Consider the following 16,164-nt stretch of genomic DNA (forward strand, 5'->3'; position numbering starts at 1 on the left):
GCAAAACCCTTATGTCGGATGGCGGTCCATTAAGCTATATTATGACCAGTTATCCACTTAACTGCGGGAAAGCTTCTCCGGCCAACTACTTTAAGAGCAGACGAGGACTCGACTGCGTCGTCTCTGTTCCCACATACTGCAACCCAACGAAACAACCCCCATTTTAAAAAGAAGAAAATTAAAAACCAAAAAGATGTGACCTTTTCTGTAACTGTAACAGATTACAGTTACATGGTACGACTTTTCCATTACGAGCCAAACTTCTACTGTACATGTATAGCGCATCTACAAACGGTACTTAAAAAGAATGTTCCAGCGATGGTGTTCTGTGTAATTGACGTTGTAAAATTCCAGCATCATCTATCCAGAGGGTTACACAATCTTTAGTGAGGTACATTGGAAGCGTACTGGTGGTTCCCCAACACCTGACTCCAGTTTCCAGTGTCCGTTTCGTCTGAGCACTGGCGGGGGAATCGGATGACGCTGCAATCTGGCGGGAAGGTTTTTTTGCACTTGGGAGGGCGCCAGGGTGCACAGCTGGGTCAACAAAATAGCGGCCTGCGTTTCCGTGGGAAACCGCCGTTTGATCCCTCACTCTGAGCTCAACTTCCAAGGCTGTTTTCCAAACACTTTACAGCGGGAAACCGTCGGCTTCCCATCGGCGACAGCGAAGGTTACTTTTGTGATGGCGGGAGTCTGAGAGGGCGTGAGGTTTCCCTCATCCTCTCCCAATTTGTCTTTCAAGAAACTTTATCATTGTTTTGATAGTTTTGAATTATTATTGTTGAGGGTGTGATTTGTCCTACAGGTGTCTTGTTAGTGTTCTTTGGCCATTTTGTTAGATTTATGACCCCGATATGCATATTTGGAATGCACCCAGAAACAAGATGACTCAACGAGACCTTTGAATATACTCTGCAGTGTCATTGTCTACTCTACATTCAGTTGTTCTGGTTTTGAATTTTCCATGAACCAAATGAATGTAAATAAATGCACTTTTATCCAGGAGTCATACATTGTCAAAGTTATTATTTTAAGGAAACACAACAACAACAGCAATAATCTGGTTTTCTGAATATTTGATGTTAGATTTGTTTGATCTTGTCTTGTCTTCTAGATTCTTGTTTGTCTTTGGGGACAAATTTTCATCTCTTTGAGTGTCAAGTTCTTCGGTTAAATCCTATCCAACGTTGTCAGTTCAAAACCTGCAACTAACTGGTGACAAGCCGAGGGTGAATTCCAACTCTCACCCAAAGTGACTACATTTACAACTTAAATAAAATGGGAATAATGTATTCCCAGCAGTCTTTTCTTTTTCATTTCATAGTGTGTCTTGGTCACAGAGTTGTTTGTAGGTTTTGTTTTGTTTTTTGTCCAATCAGATTTCTGCTTTGATGTGTTGCCATGCAAACAGTGGTGGGCCGTGCATTTCAACCTTAGGCCTTCAGCGACGTCACATACATGCACAATATAGGCTCGTCAAGCAGCACTTAATTTCAGGAGCATTTAAAACCATCAAGTATGCATTCACAATTAAGAGCAGGAAACTAAATTTACAGATATTGTCAAAAATAAAAAGATGATTTAAAAATACTAAATAAAATGCCACCCAAGTTACGTTGTGTGATCTTAACTCATTCACTCCCAAAGACGTTTTTACGTCTTTTCAGACTTGGTCTACAATTGGCTGGTACTGGATGAGTTAAACAAGTCTGTCCAATAAATTGTGCAATGTCGCAGTTTCATATAAGACACCTACCAAACAAGAACAAAACAAACTATTCTTTGAAGATAAAGTAAACAGATCATTTGCATTTTGAAAATCGGCAATACAACAGCAAATAACTGAAAATGTTGAGCAGATAAGATAAGATAAGATATCCTTTATTTGTCCCACACTGGGGAAATTTACAGCCTCCAGCAGCAAGAATGTAGGCAGAAAGAAGAAGAAAAAACAAACAAACACCGTTCAATTAAGTGCAATATAAATACAAAATGGATAAATCGCAGTGCTATTTACAGTTGTTTTCCACATCATTTAATTATTAATAATATTATTGTTGCTATTTTTTATTCAGCAGCCTGACAGCAGTTGGTAGGAACGAGCGTCTGTATCTCTCCTTCTTGCAGCGCGGGTGTAACAGTCTCTGGCTGAAGGAGCTACCTAGTGCTGTCAGGGCGGGCTGGAGAGGGTGGGAGGGACTGTCCATCATAGCTTTTAGCTTAGTTAGCATCCTTCTGTTGCCCACCTCCTCCAGAGTGTCAAGGGAGCAGCCCAGGACAGAACTGGCCTTCCTGACCAGTCGCTCCAGTCTCTTTCTGTCCCGGGCTGAGATGCTGCCTGACCAGCAGACAATGCCATAATGGATGGCCGAGGCCACCACCGAGTTATAGAAAGTCTTAAGGAGCGACCCCAGAACCCCAAAAGACCTCAGTTTCCTGAGTAGGAAGAGTCGGCTCTGTCCTTTCCTAACCAGGGTGTCCGTGTTTGTAGAGCAGCTGAGATTGAACGAACTTTCGTGCACGAAGGGCATTACAATGCACCATTATAAATTGCAGGTGAGCAGATTTATTTGATACATTTTTGTATCTTTGTCATTTTATTTCGTTACCATTAATTTAATACTAGCGAAATAAAATGACAAGAAGAAATGAAAAATAAAATTCATTTACTCACCAATGTAGTGCCTGTTTACTGAGCTGCAGATCTACGCGAGTGTCCCCAAACGTTTTTAAACGCACCGTAGCTTGTAAGTGCCCAGCCGTGCTCTGATGTTTCCTTGCTGCCTTGGTAAAACAACTTAAAATGGGTAAATCCAGTGTGGCTCCAAACACCAAATCGGTCCGTTGCAAGCAATAGGCATTCCCCGCAGTACAATTTGCAGCGTTTCTCAGAGGCTGTGAGCCACGGGTACCGTTCATAATTGCTCGTCTGAAAATGACGGACAAACCCTTTTCCTTGCTGGGACAGGCTAGCTAGCGCAGGAGTTGGGCGGCCTCTTCGCACAATATCCAGCTTTTCGTGGAAGGCCCGTCTTGAAAATTGTGTGGAAAGTAGTTCTGCAACCAGATCAACGTCTTCTCCTTCGGCCATTTTGGGTTAAAATGCAGTGATAGCTGCCCCCCGCCGACTGCTCGAAGACAGCTGGGATAGGCTCCAGCACCCCCCTGCGACCCTTGTGATGATAAAGCGAATCAGAAAATGAATGGATGGATGGATGGCTGGATAGTCCTCGAGAGTTTGGAAAATAAAGTTAACTAGGTTTTTGGCTGTTGTAATGTCCTAAAATATGTAATATGCCCTTTCATGCCACACATTGGTCTCTTTCGTATGTGGTTTTGAAACTGATCCTGATTAACCCCTTTAAACCGAGGGCAACTTTGCCAAAAACGCCTACGGAAAGGTGCACCCAAAGTAAATTTGTAGCTGTTCTTGAACCATTTGGAGTATCAGCATAGTTTTGGTCTCTTTTTGAAATATTCAAAATTTTATCATTATGAATATTTCTCCCATACAGTAAGAATCTGTGTAAGTGCTCCTGTCACTGAACTGTGGATGTTCGAAAACAGAAAAAAAAGCGAGTCTTATGTTCGTCTAATTTTTTTTCCACTAAATCTACCTTGAAAATGGATTTTGAATGTTGATTAGGACTTGAAAACACTACAGGATCAAAGCGTGAGGTCTCCCCAAGTTCCGGTTCAAATTCGACAATTGTAACATTTAGGGTACCATTCAAATCTCCAGAAACTCAGCTTTTAAAAGATGTATAAAAGATAACATGTTCACACATGTACTCAGCTGACGACGTGCACCAGCGATTTGTTTTGACAGATGACGGAGGGCCCTTCGGTTGCCAAATGCAACCTCTTCTGACAGAGGTATCTCATCCAGGTCCACATCTGAAATAATGGTGGACCTAAGAAGTACTCCCAAGAGGCCCATGGATCCTTGGATTTTATTTCACGTGTCACATTTGAAAATATATGGCAGGTAACGTACTGGCAAGGACTCCCAGAAATTAGCCCAACACAGATGGATGGACAGCAAAGTTCAGGCTCTGTAATTTGATATTCCGAAATGGAAGCAGCAGTCCGAAACTAGAACGTTTACACCTAATAAAGGAAAATAATGGATTACAAAAAAAATAATAATAATAATCCCCTTCTGACCGGGATGGGAATAAAACTGTGCATTTTTGTGTCATTGCTCCACACATTGTCAGTGAGAGCGACAGTTTTTGAGGACTTGGACGCTCCTAAAACATCTTCCATCAACGTAATTGGCATGAGAGAACGTCTTTTCAGTCTAGTCATAGGGGAACATAATAGTTGGCGGTTAACGTCTAATCCACTCTCAAACTCCTCCATGGTTCTTCGCATGGCCCTGTATTCCCTAATAGATGTGGTCACATTATGTTATCAGTGCATACATAGCCTTGATACTCCCCGAGACAAATAATGTCGGTGTGGTTTCGCCGGTAACCATATGACTTCTGATGTTGCGTCAGTCGCAATCACAAAACCACAGAAAGATCTCATCCATCGAGTCGGAAACCACTGGAACGTCTCTCAGGCTGTAAGGTTATCTTGCCGTTGCGCTAATTTCACACACGCACACACACATTTGTGGTGCTTGTCTCGTTGTGTAGCAGAAAATAAACAGTCAGCAATCCAGAGAGGCCCCACGGTGTTGTGTCTTGTCGTCTATGCACAAAGTGACATCAGATAGGCGGGGTCCTGGCATGGTGCATCCCCTGCTGACATCACTTCCCACCCAACAGCAACAAACGGCTGGGTTGTTGGGAGAGTCCACTGGAGAGGGGAGGGAGGAGCAGAGAAGGGGGGTGTCGGTTGAGTCAAGTCCGTGGAATCCATGATTCCTGTGAGCCGGGCTTTGTGTCGGAGGGGAAAACCGGCTACATCATCCCGGCCGGGCCTTTTGTTTAACTCGCCTGGAAGAAACTCTCCATTGTTTTGCTTCATGTGCTCCAACTTTCATCAGCGCACACTTAATAGGTGAGAAGCCTCATGAATTGCTGAGGGAGGCTGGGAAGGAGTGAGGGCAGAGGGAGGGTGACCTGCTGCTGACTCAGTTCCACCATTTGTTTCATCTCATTCAGCATCAATAGACGTCTTGTTTTAATAGAGGACGTCAGTCTCCGAAGGTTTGAAGATATCTGGTGTAAAATATTTGATGGTCAGACCGTGGCTAACGTACTTACTCTCCCCAGCCCAAACATCTTCAAGTGCATCATCAAATCAAAATATAATAAATACAAAAAATATCATCCCACTCTTAGGTCATCATCTCCATGTCAAAAAGGTTTAGAAGTGAACCTCTTTTAAGGTGATGTCTTGCAGCAGAGAAACAAAAGTTTTGAACATCAGAATCTCTTTTATCTATTTAATTGTAATTATGTTCATCATTCCATTGTCCACGCTTCAATCACGTTAACTACAGAAAGAAGAAACCGTTTGAATTCTTGAATCTTATTCAATCATTCTTGGCAAGCTGAACAACGAAAATATTCTCTGTGTTTATGAAAAGACGGTTCTCTGTTTCACTGATTTGATCCTTCCTATTGTGTTCACATGTACTCAGTTTCCATGGCGTTTGATGACTGTACGCAGTGACTGACAGTACCAGATATACAAATAAGGGTTGAGCTTTTATCCCTCCAATTTCTGCAGTGGATGTCCTCATTGTGGATGAGCTAGAGCCTATCCCAGCCGGCTTTGGGTGATAGCTGAGTTCCACCCTGTACTGGTCGCCAGTCAATTACAAGGCACATGACGAAAAACAACCATTCACCCCTCCGCACAATTCTTCAATGAACCGAATATGCATACTTTGGGTATGTGAGAGGAAACCGGAGTACACGGACCAAAAAAAAAAAAAAACACTGCAAGTCACGTTCCCATAAAATTTTCCCCACGGTGCTGCCTAGACTAATATTGAAATAGTACTCAAATGCAGTTTTAATACACCAGTTTGAGGGTGTCTACTGAGCATTCATGGAACGGTACCGAAGGCAAAATAATCTCCAGGGGCGGAGTTACGTGCTGGTTACCACTGGCCGCTCTCTGGCCAACCCCCTTGGTGAAAATTTTGATATATGTGATTCTGTGTTGCACACAACTAATTCGCCGTTACTGCCCTTCCCAGTGAGGCACGTGTATGCTCTGCCACCATGCATTTTGTTTTAGCATCTGTCAGTAGTATCGATACGGTTGAGCAAAACACAGAATATGAAAGAAATTTTCATTAAAGTGAACCATTTGACCCCTGTAGTGAGCATGAATCAAGATGATTCCTTTCACACCTCAGCACGCAATCAACAGGGTCAAAAGGTCATCAGTTTATCATCCCATGCCCCTGATAATGTCGCACTGGATCTCAAAAGTCTTGGCATCGACAGGATCCTCAATCAAAATGGATTTTAGACTAAAATAACAAGGCCATGTTGCACTCACCTCAAACTTCTTGGATATATGTTACAATCAATGAGGGTTTTGCTTCCATCCAGAACATTTCTGCCCGAAAATTGACATTTGGTGGTTGTTCAAACAAAACCATCAAATAGGCTTTTCTTGTTTGACCACTGGGCATGACTCCCTGAAAGTTTGACGGTGTCGAGTGGAAATCCGTTTGCATGGTACACAATTTGGGGGGAAGTGAAGAACACAGCTAAATAGCACCCATTTTACCACACACATTTTGGAACGCTATCATTTGGACTCGACAAGGTTCTCGCTTTCATTTGGAACAATCCATTCATTTTTAACACCGCTTATCCTGAAGAGAGGGTCATGGGGAGTTGTTGGAGCCTACCCCTGCTGACTTCGGGCAGAAGGCAGAATGCAGCCTGAACTCAACTCAACTGTATTTATAGAGCACTTTCAAACAGCCATCGCTGCATACAAAGTGCTGTACATGGAGCAATTTAACATATACAATAAATAGTCAAACAAATCGGTAATAAAGACGGTAGAAAGCACCAAACAGTAAAACCAAGAACAAATCTAAGTCATGCTGAGTCGAATGCCAAAGAACTGGTCGCCATTCAATCGCAGGACACATTTAGAGACAAAAGAACTTTCACACCCACATTCACACCGTCACTGAGTGGGAACCGATCCCACGTTGCCCGCACACAAGACCGGCGTGTGTACCATCAGCGACTCCATTTGGAACAATCATCCCTGCAAATTGACTGACTTCAAGCATTTGTTACTTGATGCCCGGAATCTTCTTCTTTCTCCGATTGGAGGTCCTCCGAACCAAAGCAATGCCCGCACACGTCATTCCGTCCCATTCCATTCAGTCCCAACACTTTTTTTGTGCGGGGGATTCCAGGGTCTATGTTTCTTCAAGCGTGTTTTGAAACATCTGCCGCTCCCGCCCAAAGTCAGCTGGGATCGACCTCAGCTTCCCGCCACCCTGATAGATTTCATCTCTGGAGTGAAATTAGGATGGGAAACATTCATCTTCATCTGCAGCAAAAATGTCTTAATCATTCATTAGCATTGAGGAATGTTCACTGATAACATTGCATCTTTTGTTTGAAAAATGGGAGGAGAAAATTGGTCGGAAACAAGTGCGCACTGACGCATTTACCCTGTTGGATTGGAGTAAAAATCAGTAGCCTTCCTGCTTTGAAATCTTTCCCTTGACTACAGCACAAATATCTTTAATGGTTTGTGTTTGCCGTGGTCTATTGCAAAGGTCGTTGTTCACGTAACCAGGAATCTGTTGCGGGCACTCGCCAGCGGTGGACAGTGGCACTTGACTGTTTACTACAAGTAAAAGGTAACACTACTTACAGTAAACTTAAATAAAAACTACGTAAATAAGAATAAAGAAAAGAAAACTTTTATTAGTCTCGCAATGGAGAAATTCCCAATACATGTATACATGTATTGTAAATACATGTACTCATTTCTTCTGGCAGTTGAAGTGCTTGTGAAACCATGACAGAATAGTTTCAGCAGGTTTGCTGATCAGTGGCAAGATCCAAAGTGCTGGACGGGTTGTGTGCCATACACATTAGCATTACCAGCTATCTTGGTTACGTGAGTGATTGATCACCGGAAAGAAGTGTAAAAGTCTCACAGCATGTCAACCGCCACTGTCTGGGCTTCTTTTTCTGAACATTCAGGTTTGGTCATTGTGGTATTCTGAAGAATCAGTCTTGTTTTGTTTTTTTTTTGTTTTTTTTATACCTGAGCACTGAGACATTTTCTTTTTTGTTTGTGTGTTCTTCTTTGTCACTTATTGACATTGTAAACTGAGGCTACAGATGTCGAAATTAAGCGCACGGAATGAATGTTAATTGTCAAGTTGTAAAATGCCTTTCTTGACTACAGCAAACATCTGGGATTGCGCATCATTGAAGATCATTAGGCTTGTTGCTGCAATTCTAAACATGAATCACTGGATGTCTGGTGGAAATTTTTTGCAAAGTGGAATTTGTTTGGGGACCGGAAGAAAATGGTGTGGTACCAAATTGCATGGACTGTATTGCAATTACCTCAAAAATGTTGGATGACATATCTTTTTTTACTTTACTAGAGGACATTAATCACTCAGTTTTGGTTTTGAGTTTGAAATTTCTACAACCCATGATTGCAATGCCAAGTTATATCCATTAGTGTGCAAAAACCTGGAACCACTCAAAGTTAATTTTTGCTCTAAACTCAAACGTCCTTCCATCCAAGTGTTCTAAGTAATGATTGGCGCCTATCCCAGTTGATTTTGGTGCACCCTAGACTGGTTGCCAGCCAGCCACAGATGTTTGACTGCATCTTGCCTTGGAATAGTCAATAGTAAAATTATATGCAGAAATTTGTAATCAATTCTTCAAATGAAACTTCATATCAAGCCTATACTCCATTTTGTGTGCGTGGGAGCGTGTGTGCGTGTCAGAATGCATCAAAATATGTAACAAATACATGTTACAATTTGATTATTGCACAATAAATAAATAATAAATATCCATCCATATATAAGGTGCATCGGATTTAAAGGCGCACTGTTGGCTTTTGAGAAAATTGAATGCTTTTAGTTGCACCTTGTAGTGCGCAAAATACGGTATATCCATCTCTAAGGTGCTTAAATCACACCAGTTTTGGAGAGAAGGTCCATCTACATACATCTACCCCCACTGAGCTCCCCTTTTTTAAAAAGGCAACCAAGGCCAGCATACCTAAACAGACTAGACTTGTTCTGGGCCAACTGGAATTCCTGAGTGTACAAGAAGAAAAAGTAATGGCGATAATATTGTCCCTTGTGGAGAGTCTTTGTTAAGCACAGTGATAATGGACCAAGAATCATTGAGAAGGGCCTGTTGACAGCAGTCAGAGAGGACATTTCTGACCAGATATTCATTCATTCATTCATTTTCTGATCCACGGTGGGTGCTGGAGCCTATCTGAGCTGTCTTCGGGCAGTAGGCGGGGGACACCCTGAACCGGTTGCCAACCAATCGTAGGGCACACAGAGACGAACAACCATTTGCGCTCACACTCACACCTAGGGACAATTTTGAGTGTTCAGTCAGCCTGCCATGCATGTTTTTGGAATGTAGGAGGGAACCGGAGTACCCGGAGAAAACCCACACAGGCCCGGGGAGAACATGCAAACTCGACACAGGAAGGTCGGAGCCGGAATCGAAACCTGCACCTCCGCACTGTGAGGCCGAGGTGCTAACCACTGGGCCACCGGGCCACCCCGACCAGATATATGACCTCCATTTACAGCTATATCAGTGAGTCTCTGCAGGAGGGTGGGAATTGGCACGCTGTTTCAAGCAGATGTGAAATCATTGAAAGAGAACCCTGCCATCGTGAGTGGGGGCCTGAAGATGCTGAACCAAGGTGTTGAACAGGGTGACAGTAGCATCATCAGTTCCCCTCTGACTTTTATAGGCGAACTGGAGATGATCTAACCAGTTAGCAACAGACGCTGTAATTTTCTACTAATGACTCTGTCAAAACATGCCAATTCCCATTCATCTATTTTATGATTCGCTTATCCTGACCTATCCCAGCTGTCTCCGGGCAGAAGGCAGGAGACACCCTGAACTGGTTACCAGCCAACATGCCATTTTCTCTCTCATTAAAATACACATTACAACAATGTATGTGGTTTTGGGGAAACTCTAGAACAAATTAATGGCATTTCCATTCATTTCATTGAGAGAAGATTCTTTGAGATAGGATATGAGTGTTTTTAGTTACAAGCGTGGTCACAGAATTAATTAAAGTTGTATTTTAAAGCACGGATGTATCTAAAATATATATTTAAGTACAACAAGAAGGTTTATGAACTTACTTTCCACCAGTGATATGTGTATGTGTGCGTGCGTACGTGTGTGTTTGTATGAACCCTGGCGCTATGAAAGCGAGCCGCGTGGGAGCGGCGGGGTGGAGAGCGCCATAGCAAGCGAGAGATAAGAGTTTCCCTGTAGGAGGGAAGGGATGAATCATGGAAGACGATGAGAGTGGATGCCGGGCGGGCTGACACCCTTGCTAATGACTCAGATATCATCAATAACATATTAAAATATTACACCCAACAAAAGAAGAAACCAAAACAAAAGACTTTGTTGTGTCTATTTTCTAAATGTGAATAATCTTGACAAATCCTTCATTTTGATGACCTCATCTAAGCTCCTGCACGACAGTGAGGAAGCGGGAGGCGGTGGGGTCAAGTCGGGAGATCCTGCTGATGTCATGACTTGGACTTGCCCTGTCATTAGTGTGTGTGTGTGTGTGCGTGTGTGTGTATGTGCGTGTGTGCGTGCATGTGTGTATGTGTGTCTGTCTGTCTGTCTGTCTCTCTCTCTCTCTCTCTCTCTCTCTTCTTCTGTTTGTTTCCATAGAAACAGCTCACCTTTAGTGCGGACAACTCATGACCAAATACTGAAGTCACTCTGCAATTAAGCACTTGAGTTGAATTCGAGGAACAATGTAGTGAAGAAGTGCGTCACGTCAGAGATGAGAGGAAGCCGGGGAGCGAACAGGAAGTTGCAAGGGATGTGCGGATGTGGGAGACAGAAGGTGGTGAGGGGTGGCTGCATACTGGCAGTGTTCCATTTCCCGCCCTGAAGTTCACTTTCTCTGCAACTGTGTTGACATGTGAGTGTTTTGTCTACTACTTTTTATTTGGAGGTAATTCTCTGACTGAGAGATTTCACAGGCGCAGTCAACCACCGCTGGATTATTTTTTTTAACAACAAAATTGTATTGAAAAATTTCAAAAACATTTATGTTGAGGTACCAACATTTTCTCAGATGAAAAAATGTTGGTACCTGCTGAAGATTTTGAATTGTTGATCTTTGTGAAAACGTTCAGTAAAACTAATTGAAAACAAGTTTACAAAAAGTGTCTGATGTTTACAACAATGTAAAACAACATATTGAATGTTTAGGTTCAATGAGTTTATGAAATGTCTGAAATGTGTTTGAAAATATGAAAGGTTCTTATGTATGGAGAAAGAAAGGATCTGTTTATGATCCAAAAGACACAAGCTCATCTGTGAAGCACGGTGGAGCTTCTGGAATGCACCGAAAAAAAAATGGTGTATTGAATTTACTCCATTTTATTTTGTTAAGTGGCTGCACACAACAGAATCCACAGGATTAATAGACATTTTTTTAAGTAGATGTGTAATCTATTTGAAAAATGTATCTGGATCCAGATGATTTTATTTCATGCAACAACTTGACAAAAAAAATGAGTATGGTCAACACACTATATTTTCAGTGTGAACTCACTAGTCTTAATGAGGATGTAACTCATGTTGCCAGCCTTAGAATGAATTATTATTACAACCAAGTCTACAAAATCATTTTGTCTGGCAATGGCCAGAAAAATGGAGAATCAGAAGGAGCTTGATCATGCAACATGATATTGACCCAAAACACATTCCCAACACAACAAAGGACTTCATCCTAGGGAAAAAGTGGAAGGTCTTAGACTGGCCAGTTCAATCATTTACCCAATAGAGCAAGCATTTCATTTTCTGAAGTGGACACCGAAGGGAGAACCCCCCCCCCCCCCCCCCCCACCCCCACTTCCGCCCAGAAACAAGCAAGAACTGAAAGAGGCTGCAGTAAAGGCCTGGAAAAAAAGCATTTCCAATGAAGAATGCAGCAGTCTGGTAAAAGCAATGGGTCGTAGGTTTGATGTAGTTCTTGCAAGTAAGGGTTATGCCAGAAATTAATTGTGCCCGTTCTGATACTTATGCTCACTTGAAAAGTGGATGCATTCAAACAATTTATCCAGATGTAAATACCCTGAAATAAAAACAGGAGTTCTGAACTTTTGTGTGACATTCATCTTTTAATCTGAAATCCAAATGTTTTCAGTATTCAATAAAAACAAAAAGATTGACCTTGCCGTTGGTTTCAGAACATGTCTGCGGGCTGCTCATAAGGTCCTTGGGGGCTACCGGGTGCCCACATTGGTGATAAAATCCCTTGGCATATTATCCCTTACAGCCAGGTGCCAAACTCAAGGCCCAGGGGTCAGATGTGGCCCATCACATCATTTTAAGCGGCCCGCAAAAGCAAATCAAAGCTGACAACCTCCATGATGCCTGCTAAAATCTGCACCAAATTTTCACATTTTCATATGTATTAAATCAGTTACATCTTGTAAGTATCTTCTTGTTACCAAACCCCTCATTGCAGTTACTTAAACAACAATAGAATAAAAAACATTCTTGATTTATTGATAAAGTTTCATTCATCACGGCCCTCCAAGGGAAATGGTAATTATAATGTGGCCTGCGACAAAAATGAGTTTGACACCCCTGCCCTATAGTTACAGTGTCAGTGTCATAGACACTCGCGTGCTCTCTCTCACCAGCCCACACAAATGAACTGAAACCCAATCCTCCTCAAGAATGGAACATCCCATGGATTCAAATGTAAACTTTTGATTAAACCACAGGTCCATGCGATGTGTTACTGCGATGGGATGATTGGGGGTTAAACAAGGGGGTAGTTCAAGGAGGTTACAATGGAGGTAGTAGCTTCGAGCGTGAAGAAAGACAATCCTCTGAGTGTTTTTGTGCATTGCGTGGAAGAGTTGGAGTGAGCCTGTTACCACAGAGGATGTGGGAGTGAGGGACGAGACACATTTGTTGCCCTCTGTGACTTCTTAAGTGCAGCCTCTCTCCAGTTGATGAAAAAGACAGATTAAAAAAAAATGGTGGCTTGTTTTAAAACGTGTGTGTCCTTTTTCCTGGAGAAGTTATCATTTGTAACTTCTCAGCTCATCAAAGACTCGTACGTCATCTGGTTGTCAGATCTGGGCCATGACACTTTTCAGGCACGCAAGAAAAAAAAACAATATGGAAGGTTCCCCCAAATGCTTGACTCCTCTTTCATGTTTGCAGAAGCACATACGAGTTTAATCTAAAATATAAAATCCTTTTTCACGGTTATATAAAATAGGCTCCATATGGTCCATTTATAGTTCGCCCAGCCAGTCTACATATGCTTTGTGGACTTGGAAAAAGTGTTCATACTTGTCTCTCGGGAAGCCCTGTGGAAGATGCTCCATGAGAATGGACATTTTGGTGCCTGTACGACTGGTGCCAGGGTTTGGTCTGGATTGCTGGCAGTAAATTGGATTAGTTTCCAGTGAGGGTTGCGCTCTGTTCGTAAACTGAACTGAATTTCGAGACATAACCGAGGAGTTGAAGGGGTCCAGTTTGGTGGCCTCTATATTGCGTCTTTGTTTTTTTGCAATGGATGGATGGATGGAGTTCATTCGTGGACCACACACATGCTTGTCAGGCCAAGCAAGGTCTCTTCTGTGAGTGTTAACGCTCTCAGAAGCACTGCCTTACGTTTATAAAGATTTACAAACCCCAATTCCAATGACCTTGAGACGTTGATTAAAACGTCAATACACAAAATACAATGATTTGCCAATCCTTCTCAACTGATATTCAACTGATTACACTGCAACAATATTTAGTGGTGAAAGTGATCAACATTTTTTTCAAATATTTACTCCGAAACTGATTTTGTGGTGAAACTCATTTTGAATTTGATGACTGCAGTACACTGCAAAAAAGCTGGTACAGGGCCATATTTACCTGCGATTGGCTGGCAACCAGTTCAGGGTGTACCCTGCCTGCTGCCCAAAGACACCTGGGATAGTCTCCAGAGCTCTCGCGACCGTCGTGAGGATAGGCTGTTTGGGTCACATTTACAACTGTGTTCGATCCACCTTCCTTTAAACGAGAAAGACTCGAGTCACAATCCCCGCCCTCTATCTGGTCTTCACTGACACAGCACACGAATCCAGACTTTAACAGGAAATAGCTGCAACCCAACGTAAAAAAACATGGTTTCTCACGCCGTTATTAACGATCCCCTGACTGTGCGACAGCACCACAGCACCACATCCAGCGCCAGTGCCAGGACCGAGGCCTCGCCAAAACAAAGGAGGTCTTGACATTGCAAAACAGTGGTCTCACGTTGGGAAAAAAATAAATAATCTGACGCCTATGTAGTGTACTACTATTGTGATGTGAAAGGGTATGCGGTTGTGCGAACATAACCGAAATCATGTGTGTGGTTTGATGAAGCTCGTAAGACAGAGTATTAAATGAGCGCAGTACGCTGAGGTTTTTTTGGTTAAGGGGCGGAGGGCTGTAGGTGGGAGACGGGGGGGGGAAGTCTGCAACCTCGTTTTGTTTTATCACTTTCTCAGACTAAAATAACTCATTCCTGTAAAACCGATTTAAATCCACACTGACGCGGGTATTTCAGAAAACAACAACAACAGCGAAACATCATTGTCCCACGAAAATGGTTTCCCTCCAAGTTTGAGCTTTCTGAAATGTACTCTTTCAAACATGCAACAAAACACACTTTTTTGTTATTTTGAACAAAAAGAATTTGCAGACAGCAACAGTAGACTATGTACTGCAGTTCTGCTTGTTGGTTTTACACCGCATGGTTCAAGCGAAACCATTTCCGAAATGCGTGAAACCTGTGAATAGAAAAACAATGCACAAGGGTAGGATACCTTTTGCCATGATTCAAACCGCTTCAAAATCTGGATAAATATCTGGCATGGATTGGATGTCTTCCAATGTGAGTGCAGTGTTAACACAGACCGGATAAGAGCCAGTAAATTTAAGCTTGACATCACCAATTGCTAACACACACACACACACACACACACACACACACACACACACACACACACACTTCTGCCCAAACCATAGAAACAGAATTAAAGTACCCAGTGTAAATCTAAACTACACCAATGCACGGACAATTGGAGATGGTCGAATATGCTACTGTGTCCATCATGAACCCTTTCATGCACCCTGTAACCTGATAACCTGGTAAACTGTCCACTGTAGTAACCACTGTCCCTGAAAGGGTGAAATAAGAAAAGCAATTGCCAACAAGAGCGGCCCAGAGATCCAGTGGTTAGCGCGTCGACCTCACAGTGCGGAGTTCAATTCCAGCTCCGGCCTCCCTGCGTGGAGTTCGCATGTTCTCCCCGGGCCTGCGTGGGTTTTCTCCGGGTACTCCAGTTTCCCCCCACATTCCAAAAACATGCATGACAGGCTGATTGAACACTCTAAATTGTCCCTAGGTGTGTGTGTGAGCGCGGATGGTTGTTCGTCTCTGTGTGCCCTGTGATTGGCTGGCAAACGGGTTCAGGCTGTCCCCCGACGATAGCTCCAGCACCCACAGCAACCCTTGTGAGGAGAAGTAGATCGGAAAATGAATGAATGAATTGCCAACAGTCAGTTCAGTATTGTGAAGGTTATTTCTCATCAATTGGGCTCAAGAGAAGCAAACGCCCCACAAAGGTCAAATGGCATTCAAAATGAATGGATGAATACCATTTTATTTCTTTAATGTTGTTTTGTCAAAGTTAGACTCACTTCAGAATTTTGTATGTGTGAATAGTTCGTTGTGACTTGATACATGCATGTCTTGATTGAGGTGTGTTGTTTTTTTTTACGGTGATTTAGCATGACACACAAAAAAAACTACAACAAACTATCCATGAAGATAGTAATAATTATGGTGAGGCTCTAATTCAGGAACTCTTTTCAGCCATTTGAGTCACTGCTACTAATGAAAGAAAAAAAAACAAAAGTAGCTCTGCCTCTCTGT

Source organism: Hippocampus guttulatus, chromosome 11 (genome assembly GCF_054856545.1).
Source record: "Hippocampus guttulatus isolate MCC_2025c chromosome 11, RoL_Hgut_1.0, whole genome shotgun sequence".
Lineage (NCBI taxonomy): Eukaryota > Metazoa > Chordata > Actinopteri > Syngnathiformes > Syngnathidae > Hippocampus > Hippocampus guttulatus.